The sequence below is a fragment of the Choloepus didactylus genome, chromosome 19, assembly GCF_015220235.1.
Source record: "Choloepus didactylus isolate mChoDid1 chromosome 19, mChoDid1.pri, whole genome shotgun sequence".
Classification (NCBI taxonomy): Eukaryota; Metazoa; Chordata; class Mammalia; order Pilosa; family Megalonychidae; genus Choloepus; species Choloepus didactylus.
In genome coordinates, this window is record NC_051325.1 from 41,668,447 (window position 1) to 41,690,416 (window position 21,970).

Here is a 21,970-nt window from a genome sequence, read left to right on the forward strand (position 1 = left end):
TTTCCTGCTCTGTAAAATGAGGAAACTGAAAGTCCTGATGTCTGTTACTTAAGAATCTGAGGCACAGACCCTAGTTGCCAAGGCTTTGTCCTATAATTCAGGAAACTGCTCAAGGACTGTGCTGTAGCTGACCTGCTGGGTTCTATTGAGAGACTTGATCCTGCATCTTGAACATGCTTGAAGAAAGTGTGAAGTAAAACAGCCCTTAGCAGACTCTTGCTCTGCGTGCATGGTATTAAGAAGAGGAGGAAGTGACAGATTCAGTGAGCAGCTGTTTCCTCCTGAAAAATGTGCCCAGTGGTGTGCTGGTAGCAGTACATTTGCTTTAGAGCACCTTCATTAGGAATTGGATGACATTATATTAGTGAGGGCAATGGCTTGTTAAGACAGTTCCTAGAAGGCATGTGTGGACTGTAATGGCTGGCGAGGATGCACTCTGCATCCTGAATACAGCAACATGCAGAAAGCAGAGGTGAACCCCAAAGGGAAAACACAGCCCTGGGCCTTCTACTGCCCCTGCCATCTGCTGTTGCTCCTGGTAAGCTGGTCCTCCATCCATGTATGGCAGAGTGAGAACAGAGGTGGAGCAGGGCAGGGACATATCATGCAAGGTTTCTTTGTCCCGTCTTATCCTCAGTATAAGCCTTGTTCTCTCTCTTGTTTTGTGTGCTGGTGCTTCTGTCAGGAATGGATCAGGTTCGTGTGCTAAGCTAGAGGACAGTAGCTTCAGACCACCATAACTGTCTGCAAATACATCAAGCTCATTCCTTCCCCCAGGCTTGTACAATGCCCTTTCTTCTGCCTGCAACACTTTTCTCTGACCTATCTGCTTGCTACCTCCTGCTCATCCTTCAGGTAGAGGTATCATTTCTTCAGGAAGCACATCACAAGCCCCCATACTATGATAGAGCCTCCTATTAAATGGACTCTTGGTCCCAAGACTTCGCCTTTGTAGTCCTTAAGATTGTGGCGATTAAGTGGCATTTGTGCAATTACCTGCTCAGTGTCTGCCTCTTCTACTAAAATGAGTTCTGTGAGAGCGGGAAACAATGGCCACGTCACCTCAAGGTCCCAGCACCTAGCACGGTGCTTGCCATGTAGTAGGTGCACTGTAAATGTTTACTGACTGCATGAATGAACAGCTGCTTCCCTGAAAGACTGTTCATTGAGGACAAACATGGATTCGGAGCTCTCCGCTCAGCCCTGCAACTTTGAAGTCAGTGCTTCAAAGTTCAGATTGATGGTTGCCAGTCATACACCTGGGGTAAATGGTCTTTTCACCCAACTTGTTCAGAAACAAAAACAAGTGGGTTGCTGGCCATAAATTTTACTTTGTCACATAGGCTTGGAGATTATTGAAGAAGCCCCCCTTTAGAGCCATGCCTCAAGACCTGTGTTATGAATAGAATTTCCTTATAGGTAAGGCCACCCTGTGACAAGATTCTCTTGGTAATTCAGCATCTAATTAAGCATGATGAACTGGGAATCAGCTTGTCAGTTCAGAAACCTTGGAAGGCTGCCCTGTTCTCTCCCCTTTCTTTCTTGTCAAGCCTCAGGAGCTTGGCACACATCCAGGTTAGCCTCTTGAAGTACTCTCTGGTCCTGTTTCAGCCCCTGCTACCTCTCAGGACCCTCCCCAGACTCCTGCAGTAGTGGGATAGCCCAGGGTGGAACACATGGATCCACTGTTTAACTGTATGATCTGAGCTTCAGTTGCTGCATCTGTAAAATAGTGAGGCTAGAATCTACCATGCAGAGTGGTCGTAAGGGTCAAGTGAGATACATATATTTGCTTAGCATAGTTCCCAAAATAGCATAGGCATCTTAAGTATTGGTTTTCTCCTCTGCCAAACCAGTCCTCAGTTCTGCCTACCTTGGCACCGGCCCTTCTAAGGGTTCAAGGGGAAGCCCTGGCAGAAAGATTGCCCACACCTTGGCTGGAAGGTGGGGGAAGGGGTCAAAGGGAGGAATGTAGGTTTTTTTTGCCTCTTATCTAATTGCTCCACAATAGGTGTGTGAGAATGGGCGAAATCATTCTTGCTGGGAAGGTTAGGAGTCATGATATGCTAAATAATGGGTTTAGGTAAAAACAGAAGGTTCCCCAAACCAACAAAAGGGGTTGCCAGAGGAGAACTTCCAGATTAAGATGACTCTGGAGAGGAGGAGAGAAGCAAAATCCATCCTTGTAACGTAGAATTGTTAGTGATTTAGTTCCTCTTTTGTGAGTTGGGGTGAAGAAAGAGAAGAATGATTTTAATTGAAATCCGTTCAGGTTTGCATAATAAAACCTTCAGGAATAGATCAGGGGAGGCACATAGCTTGGGGGATGGGTTAGAAAGAAATAATTTGCCCTTGGGTGCAATAGCATGATTGACTGCTTCCTTGGTTTTATAAAGAATAGTTCAAGTATATATTGTCTCCTTGGTATTAACTGCTTCAGAATAAGAAGAAAAGAGCTGGATCCAGAAATGGCATTTGACCTTTACTTCTTGTCTCTTTAAAATTCTTATTAAAATGGGCCCAGTTTTCTTTGTATTGCTTCATTAGGTAGGTGAGTTATTGAGTTTGTAGCAGTTCTAGTTAATTGCACTGTTCTAGCATGATTCCCCTGGAGGCTGTTAAGAGCTTTAAGAGGGTGAGTTACCAAACAATGTGTAGGTGTGTAGTATGCGTGCTAGGCATATGCACACATTTTTACCTTATCAGCAGTGACAAAAGTTGACAACAGGTCAGTGCTTTAAATAATACTTTTCTGTCGTCTACTAAGAATTGCACGAGAAGTGTGTAGTTGCTTTGTACTTCTTTGACTCCTCTAACAGCAAGGAAGTGCAGGTCAAAGCTCACATACCACCTGTCAAGGTTAGAAGAGGGAAATGGCAAAACCTCTCCTGCAGTCAGAAAAGAAGGGAGTTTAGCTTAACATAGAAAAAAAAAATTTAAAGTCTCCATGATAGGCTTTGGTAATGACATTGCATTGTTTGGGACAAATCTTTATTGAGGCTCCTGCTTTGTTAAGAGGCCTCCTGTGTGGCAAGTTCTGGGGAGATGGAATAAAATAAAATGCCTGTCCCAGAACTGACTACTCTTTCCTAGTATTTGGTCTTTAGATCCCTTTCCTCTGCCTATACCTCATGTGTTCATTTTTGCATGGATTGTCAGTATCTTCCCCCTGTTCTTTTTTTTTTTTTTTTTTTTTTCCCCACTCCACACACTCTCCTTGGGTGAGCTCATCCAAACCTCTCAGCTTTAACCTCTGTCTCTCCGCCAGTGACTCCCAAATCTTCATCTTCAACTCAATTCTCTCCCAATCTTGAGCCAGCACAGCTAATTAACCAGCAGACATGTCCACCAGATACTCAAACTCAGCCAGCTCAAAACCATATTGTTCCTTCTTCCCTGCCCAAGACTCTTCCTGTCTTGGTAAATAGCACCACCTTCCTCCACACCTGCCATAAAAATCAACATGCCATGCTTAACTCTTAACGGTTCCCATATTTCATATTTCTTAAGTCCTAAGAGTGCTATATTATAAGAATCTTTTGAATCAGTCCTCTCCATTGCTACTGTCTCTGCTCTCATCCTGAATTATCACTGCATCCTAATAAGTCTCTGCTTTAGTTTTCCAATTTCTCTGTCCTCTCAGAGTCTGTCCTACAGGTCACCACCCAGGCAAGGAGACATTCCCATCCCTCAAGGAATTTACAGATTAAGGAAAAGGAAAAACAGACATATTAAAAAAAAAACAATTTACAGGTATTTGCCAAAAAAGCAAAACAAAACAAAATAAAAAACATTAGCGATTACAAAGTCATACCAGACAAGAGTACTTCACTGTTAAGGAGAACAAGAGAACAGGAGTAATTTCAAGTGATACACTTCCTGGTAGAAGGAAGATGATGAGATAGGCTAAAACAAATCACACAAGTTATTAGGATCAAATGGTAGAATGAATTGGTGAAATTGTTAGGCATTTCTTATGCCTATCGCAGAGCTTGGTAGGTGCTCAGTAAATATTAGTTTAGTGCATAAATGATTATTTAACACCCATTAACCATGTACATCTACAATCAAGCTAGAGATTCATGTCTGTATGTTAATGCCAAAGTTTAAAGCATTGTAGAATTCAGAGGATTTTTACCGTGTTAACCAAATTATGATTCTACCATAAGGCTGCTAAGCATGTATCCAATGGTAGTGTTCAGTACATATTTATTTCTTCATCTGCGAGGATGGGATTAATACCTACCTTCTTGAGTTACTCTGAGAATTAAGTGAAATGGCTTATGCAAGTCTAATATAGTGTGGAGGTTTGATAAATGTTTGTTTGTTATGGGTCGTTCTTTTAATACTTACCTCAGACTATAATAAATGTTACACTAGGGGTTGTAGAAGCCCAGAGGGAGGAATATTCTAGCAATTCTGGTAATGCTTAAGAGAAGAGATGACATTTGAGTGTTCTTTGAAGAATAAGTAGTATTTCATTCTTACGCCAGGGAGGGGAGTGGCAGAGGAGACAGTGGGTGCTAAGACATGTATAGCTTGTTATATGATATGAATAATTAAGAACATGGGTTTTGTATTAAGACACGACTTAGTTTGGAGTCCTGGTTCTGTCACTCACTTATCAGCTGTGTAACTTTGGAAAAGTTGCTTACCCTCTCTGAGCCTCCATTTCCTCAGTTGTAAAATTGGAATATTATTAGACTTTATCTCATAAGGGTGCTATGTGGGGATTACATGAAATAATACAGATCAAGTGCTTATTAGCACAGTGCCTGCCTCATTAGTATCAGTGACTGGGATGGAGATGAATTTCCCATTTGTGTTCCTCTTGCTTCAACCATGTTGAGTAATTTTGGAAACACCCACCTGAAGAAATACTTTCCATCCCTGTATCTGCCAGTTGTAGAGGTGGACTGTAAATGTGCCAGCCCAAAGTAGAATATTAGAAGACTTCCCCAGAGAGGATGTACCTGGGAACTCTAGGTCTCCACTTCTCCTCCATATCACCTGTAAACAGAGAATTCAAAGATGTTTTATTCCCCTTTTTGTTTTCCCCTAACTTGCAACTCACAAAGGGCTGGTTATAGTGGTCAGAATAATGAGCAATGTTAAGAGTGAAGGGTAATTTTTAAGAATGACATTAAGCCATGTACTAACAGGTACTTCGCATTAAGCAAGAATGAAATGTCTTGCTGTTGTATTTGTTGCTATTTGCAAACCTTATAATTGAACAGTTTTTAGGTCAATTCTTTTTCCCTCCCTCCAGCAGCTTGTCTCATTCCAGACTTTGGATGACAAAAATGTAGGGATGCTGAAATAAGCGATGAGTTTGGACTTGGGGTTCCTCTCATCAGGCTTGAGGGGACAATTTTGAGTGTTGCACATCTGGTTCGCTAACTGGTTTGTGTTATATTAAGGACTTACCCACAGGTCTTTTCCAAGTAGAGCACAGTATAGTTCTTTGCCAGTGAGGAAGACAGTGAAACAGAGGGTCTGTTTGCCATCCTGGAGACAACTGCTCTTCTCTTTTGCGGGAATGGGGATGTATAGTAGGACAGGATAATGGCTAGCTCGCATTTATTGGGCACCTACTAATATACTCATCTTTATAGATAAGCATGCCTTATGAATCAGGCTTTTTTATCTTCTTTTTACAGACTCAGCTTAGTGACCAAATGCCCCTTAGCAAGCGAGGGACAGAAGCAGAATTTGAGCCCAGGTTTGCTTCTACAGTTTCTTCCAGTCTCATGGTGGCTCTAGTGGTCTTCTCATTGGTAATCCAGAAACAGTACAGAGTCATGGAGGAGGGTTATTTTTGGAGGAAGACAGACCTGTCTTGAAATCCCAGTTCTGCCCTCAAACTAGCTGGTAGCCTTGGGCAAGTTATTTTTTCTCTCTGGGCCTTGAATTCCTCTTGAATCAAACAGGCCTGATAAAATCTTTCTCAAAGAGTTGTGTGAAAAATAATGAGTATCCCTACATAGTCTTTAGCACATGGACGTTGAATAAGTCGTTGTATAGTTACTGCATATCAACCTCCTTTCAAAAATATCTCTCATGATTACATGTAGGATGTAAACTCCTTGGCTTTTGTGCATGAAGCCCAGCTGTGGACTAGGATACTATATGGGGAGAGGCTGGGTCATAAGAAGAACTACCAGAGAGATGGGACGGGCATTATTTATCATGATGACCTATTAACCTGGACCCTCGAGTTATGGTCCTGTGTTATGCCAGCCCTCTTAAAATTCATTACTGCTTCACTGTTTAAGTGATGTACCAAAAGTTTGAAGTTTCCATTCCATACTGCCCTTTCAAAGAGTTTATTTCTAAGTACCCTAAAGGTAGGTCAGTGAGGCTTCATTCGTTTTTTTTTTTTTTTTTTTTTTTTTTACTTTATAACAGCTTTATTTATAATTGTCAAAAATTGCAAGGAACAAGGTGTCCTCAGTGAATAGATCAACCAACTGTGGTAAATCTATATAATAGAACATCATTCAGCAATAAAAAGAAATGACCTCTCAAGCCATGAAAAGACATGGAGGAACTTTAGATAAATACTGCTAACTGAAAGAAGCCAGTCTGGAAAGACTACATGCTGTAACGTTCCAACTATGAAACATTCTGGAAAAGGCAAAACTCTTGAAACAGTAAAAACACCATTAGTTGCCAGGAGTTCCGAGTATGGGGAAAGGGATGAATAGGTAGAGCCTAGGTTATGTTTAGGGCAATGAAACTATTCTGTATGATACTGTAAGGGATATATGACATTATGCATTTGTCAAAACCCATAGAAATATACAACAAAAAGAGTGCACCCTAATGTCAACTATGGATTTTAGGTAATAATATGCCATCAGTATAGGTTCGTTAATTGTAACAATGTACCACACTGTGCAGGGGGTGGGGGTGAGAGAGGTTATATGAGAACTCTGTTCTCTTTCTGCACAATTTTTGTGTAAACCTAAAACTGCTCTAAAAAAATAGTCTATTAAAAAAAAGTGAATGACCCTTAAATGCCCCAGTTTTTATATCACTCCTTTAAAAAGTATAAGATAGTTTTGGGAAGAGCACATTTTGGAGCCTCATTGGCCACTTGAGGAACCAGGAAGGCCTTTCCCCAGGGAGAGTTGTGGGGGCTGATTATGTGGTGCTGAGTTATACTTGGAAAATCTCTAGTCTTTACAAGATTTCCATGATATCTGAGTTAAAATGTAGACAAAGAAGTGAAGAGAGGCAAGTGCAAGGGGTGGGAAGACCCTACTTCTATAACGCCCATACTGTTTGCTATTACTCTGATATAGAAATCCATAGTCCACCATACTGGAGGGGTTCTGGAATTCCAGGCTGTATCTTAGACGGTAGGCTTCAAAGCCTTGGCTTCTCCCACTGGACCAGGTTCGCTCTGGAGATAGACGTACAGCTGGACCAGCAAAGTTGCCGAGCATGTTACCGTGTCCTGGCTGAGGTCTTGTGGGTGAGAGATACTGATATGGACAGCTGAAGGAAGAGCTGTATATCTCATTTTCATCAGGAAAACTGTACAGTTCCATGATTTGGGATATGTCATAAGCATCGGAGTACAAAGCAGGAACTGAGGCCACAAACATTTCCAACTCTCGATCTTGCATTTGGGTTTCACTTGTGCGATTCCCAGAGAAGTCAGAGCCCCTTGCCCAATTGGAAGGGCCTAATGGCTGAGGTGGAAGGAAGCTGTAGGAATGTGAAACCACAGGAAAAAAAGAATAAGCGTTGGTGCTTGCTCTGGGTGAGATGGGCACATTCTCTTTGGCTGGAAGGATCTGGTTTAGTTTCTCTAGTGATCACTGTTGTTGCTGCTGCTGCTGCTTCCTCAGCTTGGATCGCCGGTTCCTGAACCAAATCTTCACTCTTGACTTCTCTATGTTGAGTTTCAAAGCAAGTTCTTTCTGGGTATTTTTAACTGGAAACATGGTCTGGCTGAATAGAGACTCCAGTTCTTCATGCTGTTTGTGGGAGAATGAGGTATGGTCATGATGCTTCCTCCAAATTGAGGAACTGCCTTGATCCTGAGGTACCAAGTACATGCTTGAACCATGCATATTGATAGAATGGTCTGGCTGAGGAGTCTCAAGGGGTATTCTGTTCATCAGGGGTATGGGATCAGCTGGATTCTGTGGTATCAAGTTCATGCTGGAATCACCCATGTTAACAAAGGCTGGGGGTTCTCTGGGGCCATTCTGTTCATCAGAGGTCCCGAAATCTGAGATGGAAAACTGTGATCCACTTGTTCTTGTGGTATCATGTTCATGCTGGAATCACCCATGTGGGTAAAAGAGTGGGGCTGGGGATTCCCAGGGGCCCCTCTGCCCATCTGGGCACCAGAGGGCTCCGTTGGTAGGTCTATCATGAATCCCTTCCAAGTGTCCATTTTCAGTCCTGTTTGATGTGTCTCTCTCTGGAAATGCAGTTTCTTCAGTGTGTCCTCATGGTGAATGGTGAATTTGAATGCTAGTTTTCATAGGACCTCTGCACCACCCAGACACACCTTCAAGTCCTACCCTTCCTTCTGTCCTTCCTTCCTTCATTCATTTATTCATTCAATAAAAGTATGCTTAGAGTCTAGTGTAAATGTTGCTAGAAATAGAGCCATTATTCATTTAATATTCAAACTTCCTACCTTTGACCAACTGTGTCCTCTCATTCTTTTATTGAATAAAACAACTAGCCCCTGCTTTGGAGATTGGTACTAGAGATAGAAGGTGAAAGAGCTCACAACCCAGCTAGGGAGACAGACATAGAAATCCACCTTTTCATTGCAAGGTAAAAAGGTGGAAGGAAGTACAGGGCACTGTGGGAGCTTGGAGAAGAGGCTCCTAATCCAGCCTGCGTAGTGAGAGAAGAGGTGGAGATTAGAAACAGCTCCACATAAGGAATGTCAAGTGGACAAAGCAACATGTATTTTTAAAAAAGGAGGCAGAGAATAGACTACAGAGAGTCTTAAACGTGGCTGCCCATTAAAATCATGTGGGATCTAGTTTAAAATTCTTCTGGGACTCTTTTGCAGAGATTCTGGTTTTGCCAGTCTACATGCATAATGTTGGTGGATCTGTAGTTTAATAAGCTCCCCAGGAGTATCTTCTGGAGACCAGTCTGGCACCAATCCTTGGTGAATGCAGCATGGAGCAGGAGATTAGATACTAGGTAGTTAAGCAGAAACCAGATCCTGAAGGACCCTGCAGAGCTGTTGTGAGGAATGACTGAGTTAATCTCTGCGCAGTGCTTAGGACAGTGCCTAGCACATAGTGAGTGCTTCTTAAATATTAGTAGTTATTGCTGTTTTTATAGTTATTTTATTGTTATACCAAAAAGGACTCCCCCAAATTTTACAGGTCATAGGTATAGTAATTATTGTAGTTATTTTGACTATTTTGGCAAATTTAGCACAAATTCAATTTTGATATTGAGGACCTGGGTGGGAGGTTGAAGGAGAAACAAACATTTAAAATTCCTATTTTTCTTTTGCATTTTTCATTTTGCCAGATAGAAAGTTGGCTCTTTAGTGGCAACATTAGCTGAATTCTTATTTTGGATATAGAACTTTCTACTGGTACATTTATTATTTTGTCAATATGACTCTGTTATTTCTCATTTATAACCTTGATTAAATTTTATAGAAATAGTTTTATATGCATTGTATCTCCTGTATAGAAGTGAAAAAAATATCAGGAATGTAGAAGCAACAGTAGAGAAGTAATCAGACCTTTCCAGGTTATTTCTCCAGTGTTTTTAGGAGGTGCCAAAAATGGGGAAGTAATTTAGGGGTTATTACTTGGGCCCTGGTTTAGTGAAACACAACACGTAATCTTTACTGGGTTCTGCTTCCTGATGTTACCATTTGGGGGCATTCTTTGTTCTGACTACTCTGGTGAGGTTTTATGTACATTTTTTCATTTCATCTAAACCTCATGATAACCCTATGAGCTACGTGTTGCTACCCATATTTTACAGGTGAGAATACTGAGAATTTGTCATTTTCACATCATACAGCTAATACGTGGCCTTACTAGTATATGACCTATGATTTTTCTGTGGTTTCCAGAAATTGAATCATATGCAGTGCTTTATGATTGTTTTTAAGTCATAAATTAAGGTTGCCCCCCCCCCCACCTCCTCCACTGAGGACCCTGATGTAGAGAAAGAGAATAATTTTATAGATATTGGGGAAATGGAGTCCCCTAATTTAAACTGCTTGGTGTCTCTTCCTATTCAATTTTTTAAGCTGTCAGTAGTCCTCAATCATCAACATTTTGTCCTGCCATACTTTGTTCTTGGCTTTAAACCTTAAGGTGTATCTGCCCACCAGTAGCCTCCTTTCTCTTTTTGGCACCTCACACTGGAGCTTAGCACTCCTTCAGCCTTCAGTTCCTCTTCCCAAGCATTCCCGTATGGTTACCTTACAATTGCCTGCCTTTAGTTAAAAACTTCACTCAGCACTCTGGGCCATTTTCTCCCTCTATTGGCCTCCTCTTTGGAATGAGACATAAATCTATAGTTTCAACCTCACTGACTATCAATATCATGTGAAGACCTTTGGCAAAATACATATTCCTAGGCTCTACCTCCAAAGGTCTGAAATTTTTAAGAATATATATATTTTTAAAGCTCTAGATTCTATTGCTCAGTTAGTGTTGAGAATCACTGGCCAGAATGCTCAGAGCACAGGCCTTGGTACACATGCTTTGTATTTTCTCTCTGTGCCAAGAGAAGATTCTTGACATGGTGGATCTTTGGGGGAGGTTTGTTAAAAACAACTTTATTGCTTTTTCTGAGTATGAATAAAGAAACTAATATGGAAGATTCAAGCATTGTGAAGAAAGATGGAGGGAAAGTTAAAATCACCCCCACTCCCATCACCCAGCATTAATTACTGAAAACTTTATGGAGATCATTCATTCAAACAGTTATTAGGGAAGGCAACTGTATATATGTGCATAGAATTTTATGTATATGGAATCAGGGAATATATGCTATTTTGTGACCTGCTGTTTTTACTCACCATGTCTTAGGCATCTTTGGCAGGGATGTGTCTTTTAATAGTTAGGAAACTAGACTCTATATTTTCTGAAGCAGAATAGATTTGAGGTTAAATTATTAGGTTATGGAGGTAATAGCAGTTTTGATACTGATCAGTGCGGGGGCTCTCTGCCTGATGCGCACAAATGACCAATTCCTGAGACATTGGGGTTTCATATAGAGAAAGAGTTTACTGCTAAGTGCGAAGCAAGGAGGGCAGATGGCTTATGGGCCTAAAATCTGTCTTCCTGAACTACAGTAACTCCGAGAATTTTGTGGTATCAAAGATGAACAGGTTTTAGAATAATGAGTATAGTGGCTTGAGATGGTGAAATTAGATATGATCTAATTACTGACATGGGCAGATTGATTACATACCTGGTCACAGAATATATGTAAGAAAATGGTGGCCTTAATATGATGATGGACATGATTTTCAGTATTATAATGAGGTATAGTTTAAGGTTGAAGCTATTGCAGATGTCAGGCAGGCCAATTTTGGTTAGATCCAGCTTTGTTTAGTAAAATAGCTTAGTAATTGAGGTGGGTTAGTTCTTGGCTGATTCAAGTTCCTTCGTTAATAAACATTAAGGGACTGTCTAGTGATTACAAGACTTCAAAGGGGTACAAGAGGGACCAGTCATGCATTATGATAAGGTAAAGATATAATCATTATCAACAATCAAGGCATCTGGGTTACAGTTCAGTGAATTTCAGTAGATTTGGGTATTTACTTTTGGCTATTCTATAATATACTTGAAAGTAAAAAGGCATCTATGTAAATATTCAGTAATCATAATCATTTGTTAACTCTTAACTTCTTGGTTACAATTTGAAGAGGTGGGTTGTGGTTGGATGGTGATGTTGTCTCTTCCAAGTATTGTGCATGTGCTGGAACTTCGAGATGGTTCAAGTTTGTTTGGGAAGAAGTAAGGATGCCTTTCAAAAAGTTTTGTGTGTGTGTGTGTGTGTGTGTGTGTGTGTGTGTGTGTGTGTGTTTTATGTGTGAATATTTAAGCGTGTTAGACATGATAGCCTCTAACAGTAGATGTAATGTGGAAGGGAATAAACTGAAAATAAACATGGATGCATTTCACTGCCCATAAAGAATGCAATTACATGTGTGAGGTGTTTGTTAGTGTCCACCTTCTGGAACTCTTGTGATATTGGATGTGATTTTTATATGCAGCAGCCTGCAGGTTGCTGGGGAAATGCTCTGTGTATTTAATAATGTTGCAGTCTTACTTGTTTGTTTTTGTTTTTGTTTTTTATGAAAGGTAAATATCTTTGGCTTTTTTTTTTTTTTTCCCCTTCTTTTCTTTCCCAACCCCCTTTCTTTGGCTTGCTTTTATAGTTAGATTCATTTTGCTTGTGGCTGTCCAGATGCTGAAGAGCTGTAATTAGCATAAGAAGGAGGTTGGAAAAATGTTGAACATTCTTTTCAGGTAGCCAAACAAAGGATCCTCAAATAGAAATTATTCTCATGTATTAAGTTCAAGAGAAGAAGCCCTTTTCTCTTTCAGTCGTGAACTATTAAGGGAGGTATGTGCTGGCCTGGGTAAGTCACCCCTAAGGATGGGGGTTGCAGAACACTGCTGTGGACCAGTCATAGCTTAGCACCTCTGTGAGTGTGGTAACTTGAAATCCCTTGACTTCTCAGCCTTGTAGTATGAAAGGAGCCCTGGGCTGGGTTGAGAATATCTGGATTTGCATTTCTGCCATAACTCTCATGCACAGGCTCTGAGTTTTGGGCAAGTCATTTGATCTCTCTGACCCTGTTTCTTTACTTCAAAGATGGAGACAGTAGTATTTCACAGTGTTGTGAGAATTGGCTAAGGTAAGGTATAGGGAATGTACTTTGTATACACTATGCACATGTAAGATATGGTGGTGGTGGGTTTTAAATTCTGTTTCCTCCCCACCCACCTCCACCTACCCCTGCCATCTCCTACATTCCTTACACTTTTTTCCTTGTAACAGTTTTCTTCTTGTCCCTCGCTCCAAAGTAGAAAGAAAATGATTGTTAATTTGTTCCCTATTTGCTGCAGGGTTACCATAAAATAAATTAAGCTTATCATTTTGATAATCACTAAAAAATATGCCTACAACTTTCTTAAATGTATTGATTACTAAGAAATCATGTCTCTTTTAAGTATGCCTACTGGCTGGCTAACTTCTGGAATAACGATGCTTGCTAGTTAACAGACTGCTTTCCTGATGGTGTATCAGCCAGTCTGAGGAAACTGTTGATAATGGTGGTGGCAGGGATGGTGTCTAGCATTTATTGAGTATTTGATGTGTTCCAGTACATTCATGACATCATTATCCCTAACATCAACTCTGCGCTGGGTATCATTAGCCTGTGTTATTACTGAGGTAACATCCCCCAAAGAAGTTAAGTACTTTCTGAAATCACGCACACAGTTTAAATTAACATATGCAAGAACCTAAAAGCCCATATTCTTGAAACTGTGCCTCAGTCTCTCAGGAGGTATCTGAAAACCAAAGCTACAATCCAGTAACTTTAGCTGTTTCTAAAAATAAAGTAGAAAAATTATAATGTTGGCAGGCCAGGAAAGCGATATTACCAGATGTTTTCTCTGTTTGGTAATGTGGGGTATGAAATTTTTGTGTGTGATTTCAGTCTAAATTTTTGAAATAATGAACATGTTATAATAAAGTTTTTTCTATGTATTTCATATTAAGTTACATATGTTTTTCTGAGCTGTAAGTTTGACATGGATCTCAATAGCAGTGTAGAGGGAAAAGCACAGCCTTTTAGAATATGCAGCTTATACCAGCCGTGTAACCTTAGGCACATTAACTAGCTTTAATGATCCCAGATTTTACATCTATTACAGTGGTCTCACGTTTTATCCTGCTTATGAATCCTACATATGATCTTATTAAAATGCAGATTCTGATTCAGTAGGTCTGGTGTAAGGCATTAAATAGTATATTCTAAGTAGCTCCCAGGTGGTGCTGATGCTGCTTGTCCTGCAACCATACATAGAGTTGCAAGGATCTATGAAATGGAATAAAGCCCCAGGATGCAGAAAGCATATCCCAAGTCCTGAGCTCAGGATTAAGCTTTAAAATGAGAGATCTCCACATCTGCAAACAGCCTGATGACTTAGAAGACTCATCTCAAAGAGGTAGCCCAGAATTAGGAGTAATTTAGGAAGTCTCTGTGAAAACCTTTGCCTGTAAGGTAACCTAAAAGAAACCTCGACTGACCTCTTTCATGAGTTCATTCACTCCTCATTCTGCCAATATATGCTGAACACTTAAGATGCCACACAAGGTCTTAGGCCCTAGGTGACACAAATGAACCACATCAGGCTTACCTTGGAGACACTTAACTTTCAGTGGGGAGACAATATGCAAATAGTGATTACAGTATAATACATTAAAGGTTACAAAGGAGGTAGCTACAAGTTACAGTTGAAAGCACAGCCAGAAGAAATTGGCCCCCAGTCTACTTGGCAGAGCACTGGAAATATTGAAAAGGAGAAGGAACTTCCCAAGAGGAAAAGAAAGGCAAGAGCATTTAGGCAGGGAAAATAGCATATACAAAGGTACAGAGACTGTGATGGAACTCAGGGAAAGGCAGATACTCCAGTGTTGTGGTCTTGGGGTTTGAGTCTAAGCTAGAATTAGCTTTGCCTGTTCCTGAGCCAGGCTGCTGACAATTATCAAGGCTGGTAGAGGTGACCAGGAGGGCAAAGGACCTCAACCAAGACAGCCTTCTTCTAAACCAACCTTGGCAGATACTGTTAGCCAAAGTATCAAACTCTTGTATGAGCCTGAAACCTTCAAAAAGTGAGTGACAGGAAGGAATTTCATAACCCACGTTATTGGTGTCTCCCTCAGCTATTGTCTGTAAATCTATTAAATTCATTTTATTTTTCAATACCTTTTATAGATTCGTCTCTGTTAATCTCCAATTTTGGTCTCTCCTTTAGTCAAACCTCTCCTTTAGTCTCTACTTCGGAGTTCATGTGACACTGGTCAAACTATAAAATACCTCTGGAGTTTAATCTTGCAATTCCTACCACTCCCACTACTCCACCCTATACCCTTAGTTCCTTTGTCAGATAATTGCAACATTGTTCTCCGATTACCAGCTAACTGTTGAAATTCTTACCTCTCTCCAAGCCATCCTTTGCTCCCTCCAAAACCCTAGAAAACACAGATGAACTGCCTCAGGTGCCTAAACAACAAATTTGATCACATGACTCTGCAGTTTATTCCTTTAAAGGCTTCTTGTTAATACAGGCCTGGGATAACATCTAGACTCTTTAGCATGACATAGAAGACCTGCACATCTGGCCAATTGCTTTTCTTGCTTTTATCCCTTTGCTCATCTCTCACCCTGTGTCCAGCCATACTGAACTATTGCAGTTCTTCCCAGTTTTATTCTTTTTTTTATCTTTATGTCTTGACACGTGATACTTTCTGTTAGACTGACTACTTATTCTTTAAAATTTCCCCAAATCCTACTTCCTCCTTGTAGCTTTCCCTGATTTCCCACATCTGTTCTTAGACTGCTCAGGTATCCCTTTCTTGTGCTCCAAACAAGTATCCCTTTAAGGTGGGTTCCTTGGCTTGCTTGTTTCCTCTCAGCTGTAAGCCCTACCAGGGTGAAGACCATGTCTTATGCTGGGAGGGGTCAGGAAAGAGGGAGAAGTCCCTTTTATCTCTTATCTCCCTTCAATCAGAAGAAAAAAAATACTTTTTGTTATGGAAACTTTTAAAAAATATACAAAGGTAGAGAGAATTATATATTGAACCCTTATCACCAAGCTACATTGATCAACATTTTGCCAATCTTGTTTCATCTCACCTCCACCCCTTACCTGAACCTCCCCCCTTTTCCTGGAATATTTTAAGGCAACTCCAGACATCATGTGATTTCATCTCATATGGAATCTTTAATTTACAATATTAATAATTTATATGAACAAGAGCCTTGGGTATTAGGCATTTTTCTAGCCAGAACACGTTAACATTGTGTTCTAGTTTGCTAATGCTGCTGGAATGCAAAACATCAGAGATGGATTGGCTTTTATAAAAGGGGTTTATTTGGTTACACAGTTATAGCCTTAAGGCCATAAAGTGTCCAAGGTAACACATCAGCAATCGGGTACCTTCACTGGAGGATGGCCAGTGGTATCTGGAAAACCTCTGTTAGCTGGGAAGGTACGTGGCTGGCATCTGCTCTGAAGTTCTGGTCTCAGAATGGCTTTCTCCCAGGGCATTCCTCTCTAGGCTGCAGTTCCTTAAAAATGTCACTCTTAGTTGCACTTGGGGTATTTGTCCTCTCTTAGCTTCTCTGAAGCAAGAGTCTGCTTTCAACAGCCATCTTCAAAATGTCTCTCATCTGCAGCTCCTGTGCTTTCTTCAAAGTGTCCCTCTTGGCTGTAGCAAGCTCGCTCCTTCTGTCTGATCTTATTTAGTCCGCCAGTAATTTAATTCAGACCCACTCAATGGGTGGGCCAACACCTCCATGGAAATTATCCAATCAGAGTCATCACCCGCAGTTGGGTGATAGGTCTGCCCACACAAGATTACATCAAAGATAATGGCGTTTGAAGGGACATAATACATTCAAACTGGCACAATTGAAATGTATTGCTAATTCAGCCTCATATTTTCTGTCAGAAATAGCTTAGATCAAGGTTTCTCAACCTAGGTACAGCTGACACTGGCCAGCTAATTCTTTGTTGTAGAATACTGTCCTGTGCATTGTAGAGTATTTAGCACCATCCTTGACCTCCACCTGTTGCTGGATTCGTGTTCCTAGGTTCTTGGCCATGCTATGAGAAAGAATTCAGGGGCACAGCACAGCTTGAGAAAGCAGGTAGAAAATTTATTAAGAACCCATGTAGTTATAGGCGGGGCAAGATGGCAGACTGGTGAGCTATATGTTTTAGTTACTCCTCCAGGAAAGTAGGTAGAAAGCCAGGAACTGCATGGACTGGACACCACAGAGCAATCTGACTTTGGGCATACTTCATACAACACTCATAAAAACGTGGAACTTCTGAGATCAGCGAAATCTGTAAGTTTTTGCGGCCAAGGGACCCGCACCCCCCCTGCCAGGCTCAGTCCCGGGGGAGGAGGCGCTGTCAGCTCCAGGAAGGAGAAGGGAGAACTGCAGTGGCAGCCCTTATCGGAAACTTATTCTACTGATCCAAACTCCAACCATAGATAGACTGAGACCAGACACCAGAGAATCTGAGAGCAGCCAGCCCAGCAGAGAGGAGACAGGCATAGAAAAAAACAGCACAAAAAACTCCAAAACAAAAGCGGAGGATTTTTGGAGTTCTGGTGAACATAGAAAGGGGAAGGGCAGAGCTCAGGCCCTGAGGCTCATATGCAAATCCCGAAGAAAAGCTGATCTCTCAGCCCTGTGGACCTTTCCTTAATGGCCCTAATTGCTTTCTCTCTTAGGATTTCAATAACCCATTAGATCTCTGAGGAGGGCCCTTTTTTTTTTTTTTTTTTTTTTAATCCTTTTTTCTTTTTCTAAAACAATTACTCTAAGAAGCCCAATACAGAAAGCTTCAAAGACTTGCAATTTGGGCAGGTCAAGACAAGAGCAGAACTAAGAGAGCTCTGAGACAAAAGACAATAATCCAGTGGCTGAGAAAATTCACTAAACACCACAACTTCCCAAGAAAAGGGGGGTGTCCGCTCACAGCCATCATCCTGGTAGACAGGAAACACTCCTGCCCATTGCCAGCCCCATAGCCCAGAGCTGCCCCAGACAACCCAGTGTGATGGAAGTGCTTCAGATAACAGGCACACACCACAAAACGGGGCGTGGACATTAGCCTTCCCTGCATCCTCAGCTGATTGTCCCAGAGTTGGGAAGGTGGAGCAGTGTGAATTAACAAAGCCCCATTCAGCCATCATTTCAGCAGACTGAGAGCCTCCCTACACAGCCTAGCAGCCCAGAACTCCCCTGGGGGGACGGCACTCCCTGTGACATAGCACAGTCATCCCTCAACAGAGGACCAGGGGGTGCACAGCCTGGAAGAGGGGCCCACTTGCAAGTCTCAGGAGCCATACGCCAATACCAAGGAATTGTGGGTCAGTGGCAGAGACAAACTGTGGCAGGACTGAACTGAAGGATTAGACTATTGCAGCAGCTTTAATACTCTAGGATCACCAGGCAGATTTGATTGTTAGAGCCACCACCCCCTCCCTGACTGCCCAGAAACACGCCCCATATACAGGGCAGGCAACACCAACTACACACGCAAGCTTGGTACACCAATTGGACCCCACAAGGCTCACTCCCCCACTCACCACAAAGGCTAAGCAGGGGAGAACTGGCTTGTGGAGAACAGGTGGTTCGTGGACGCCACCTGCTGGTTAGTTAGAGGAAGTGTACTCCACGAAGCTGTAGATCTGATAAATTAGAGATAAGGACTTCAATCGGTCTACAAATCCTAAAAGAACCCTATCAAGTTCAGCAAATGCCAAGAGGCCAAAAACAACAGAAAATTATAAAGCATATGAAAAAACCAGACAATATGGATAACCCAAGCCCAAGCACCCAAATCAAAAGATCAGAAGAGACACAGCACCTAGAGCAGCTACTCAAAGAACTAAAGATGAACAATGAGACCATAGTACGAGGTACAAAGGATATCAAGAAGACCCTAGAAGAGCATAAAGAAGACATTGCAAGACTAAATAAAAAAAATGGATGATCTTATGGAAATTAAAGAAACTGTTGACCAAATTAAAAAGATTCTGGACACACATAGTACAAGACTAGAAGAAGTTGAACAACGAATCAGTGACCTGGAAGATGACAGAATGGAAAATGAAAGCATAAAAGAAAGAATGGGGAAAAAAAATTGAAAAAATCGAAACGGACCTCAGGGATCTGATAGATAATATAAAACGTCCGAATATAAGACTCATTGGTGTTCCAGAAGGGGAAGAAAAGGGTAAACGTCTAGGAAGAGTATTCAAAGAAATTGTTGGGGAAAACTTCCCAAATCTTCTAAACAACGTAAATACACAAATCATAAATGCTCAGCGAACTCCAAATAGAATAAATCCAATAAACCCACTCCGAGACATATTCTGATCACACTGTCAAACACGGAAGAGAAGGAGCAAGTTCTGAAAGCAGCAAGAGAAAAGCAATTCACCACATACAAAGGAAACAGCATAAGACTAAGTAGTGACTACTCAGCAGCCACCATGGAGGCGAGAAGGCAGTGGCACGTATATTTAAAAATCTGAGTGAGAAAAATTTCCAACCAAGAATACTTTATCCAGCAAAGCTCTCCTTCAAATATGAGGGAGAGCTTAAATTTTTCACAGACAAACAAATGCTGAGAGAATTTGCTAACAAGAGACCTGCCCTACTGGAGATACTAAAGGGAGCCCTACAGACAGAGGAACAAAGAAAGGACAGAGAGACTTGGAGAAAGGTTCAGTACTAAATAGATTCGGTATGGGTACAATAAAGGATATTAATAGAGAGAGGGGAAAAATATGACAAACATAAACCAAAGGATAAGATGGCTGATTCAAGAAATGCCTTCACGGTTATAACGTTGAATGTAAATGGATTAAACTCCCCAATTAAAAGATATAGATTCCCAGAATGGATCAAAAAAAATGAACCATCAATATGTTGCATACAAGAGACTCATCTTAGACACAGGGACACAAAGAAATTGAAAGTGAAAGGATGGAAAAAAATATTTCATGCAAGCTACAGCCAAAAGAAAGCAGGTGTAGCAATGTTAATCTCAGATAAAATAGACTTTAAATGCAGGGATGTTTTGAGAGACAAAGAAGGCCACTACATACTAATAAAAGGGGCAATTCAACAAGAAGAAGTAACAATCGTAAATGTCTATGCACCCAATCAAGGTGCCACAAAATACATGAGAGAAACACTGGCAAAACTAAAGGAAGCAATTGATGTTTCCACAATAATTGTGGGAGACTTCAACACATCACTCTCTCCTACAGATAGATCAACCAGACAGAAGACCAATAAGGAAATTGAAAACCTAAACAATCTGATAAATGAATTAGATTTAACAGACATATACAGGACACTACATCCCAAATCACCAGAATACACATACTTTTCTAGTGCTCAGGGAACTTTCTCCAGAATAGATCATATGCTGGGACATAAAGCAAGCCTCAATAAATTTAAAAAGATTGAAATTATTCAAAGCACATTCTCTGACCACAATGGAATACAATTAGAAGTCAATAACCATCAGAGACTTAGAAAATTCACAAATACCTGGAGGTTAAACAACACACTCCTAAACAATCAGTGGGTTAAAGAAGAAATAGCAAGATAAATTGCTAAATATATACGGATGAATGAAAATGAGAACACAACATACCAAAACCTATGGGATGCAGCAAAAGCAGTGCTGAGGGGGAAATTTATAGCACTAAACGCATATATTAAAAAGGAAGAAAGAGCCAAAATCAAAGAACTAATGGATCAACTGAAGAAGCCAGAAAATGAACAGCAAACCAATCCTAAACCAAATAGAAGAAAAGAGATAACAAGGATTAAAGCAGAAATAAATGAAATAGAGAACAAAAAAACAATAGAGAGGATAAATATCACCAAAAGTTGGTTCTTTGAGAAGATCAACAAGATTGACAAGCCCCTAGCTAGACTGACAAAATCAAAAAGAGAGAAGACCCATATAAACAAAATAATGAATGAAAAAGGTGACATAACTGCAGATCCTGAAGAAATTAAAAAAATTATGAGAGGATACTATGAACAACTGTATGGCAACAAACTGGAGAATGTAGAGGAAATGGACAATTTCCTGGAAACATATGAACAACCTAGACTGACCAGAGAAGAAATAGAAGACCTCAACCAACCCATCACAAGCAAAGAGATCCAATCAGTGATCAAAAATCTTCCCACAAATAAATGCCCAGGGCCAAATGGCTTCACAGGGGAATTCTACCAAACTTTCCAGAAAGAACTGACACCAATCTTACTCAAACTCTTTCAAAACATTGAAGAAAATGGAACACTACCTAACTCATTTTATGAAGCTAACATCAATCTAATACCAAAACCAGGCAAAGATGCTACAAAAAAGGAAAACTACCGGCCAATCTCCCTAATGAATGTAGATGCAAAAATCCTCAACAAAATACTTGTAAATCGAATCCAAAGACACATTAAAAAAATCATACACCATGACCAAGTGGGGTTCATTCCAGGCATGCAAGGATGGTTCAACATAAGAAAATCAATCAATGTATTACAACACATTAAAAATTCGAAAGGGAAAAATCAAATGATCATCTCAATTGATGCTGAAAAAGCATTTGACAAAATCCAACATCCATTTTTGATAAAAACACTTCAAAAGGTAGGAATTGAAGGAAACTTCCTCAATATGATAAAGAGCATATATGAAAAACCCACAGCCAGCATAGTACTCAATGGTGACAGACTGAAAGCCTTCCCTCTAAGATCAGGAACAAGACAAGGATGCCCGCTGTCACCACTGTTATTCAACATTGTGCTGGAATTGCTAGCCAGGGCAATCCAGCAAGACAAAGAAATAAAAGGCATCCAAATTGGAAAAGAAGAAGTAAAACTGTCATTGTTTGCAGACGATATGATCTTATATCTAGAAAACCCTGAGAAATCGACGATACGGCTACTAGAGCTAATAAAGAAATTTAGCAAAGTAGCGGGATACAAGATTAATGCACATAAGTCAGTAATGTTTCTATATGCTAGAAATGAACAAACTGAAGAGACACTCAAGAAAAAGATACCATTTTCACTAGCAACTAAAAAAATCAAGTACCTAGGAATCAACTTAACCAAAGATGTAAAAGACCTATACAAAGAAAACTACATAACTCT

At 40.6% G+C, this 21,970-nt stretch overlaps 1 protein-coding gene and 1 pseudogene across 1 annotated transcript in view; one reads left to right on the forward strand and one right to left on the reverse strand.

Annotated features, from left to right (window-relative positions):
• CTNNBL1 (catenin beta like 1) overlaps positions 1–21,970 on the forward strand; it is a 206,426-nt gene that overhangs the window by 125,885 nt on the left and 58,571 nt on the right. The gene's annotated exons all lie outside the window — the stretch shown is intronic.
• LOC119515951 lies at positions 7,179–8,413 on the reverse strand (annotated as a pseudogene).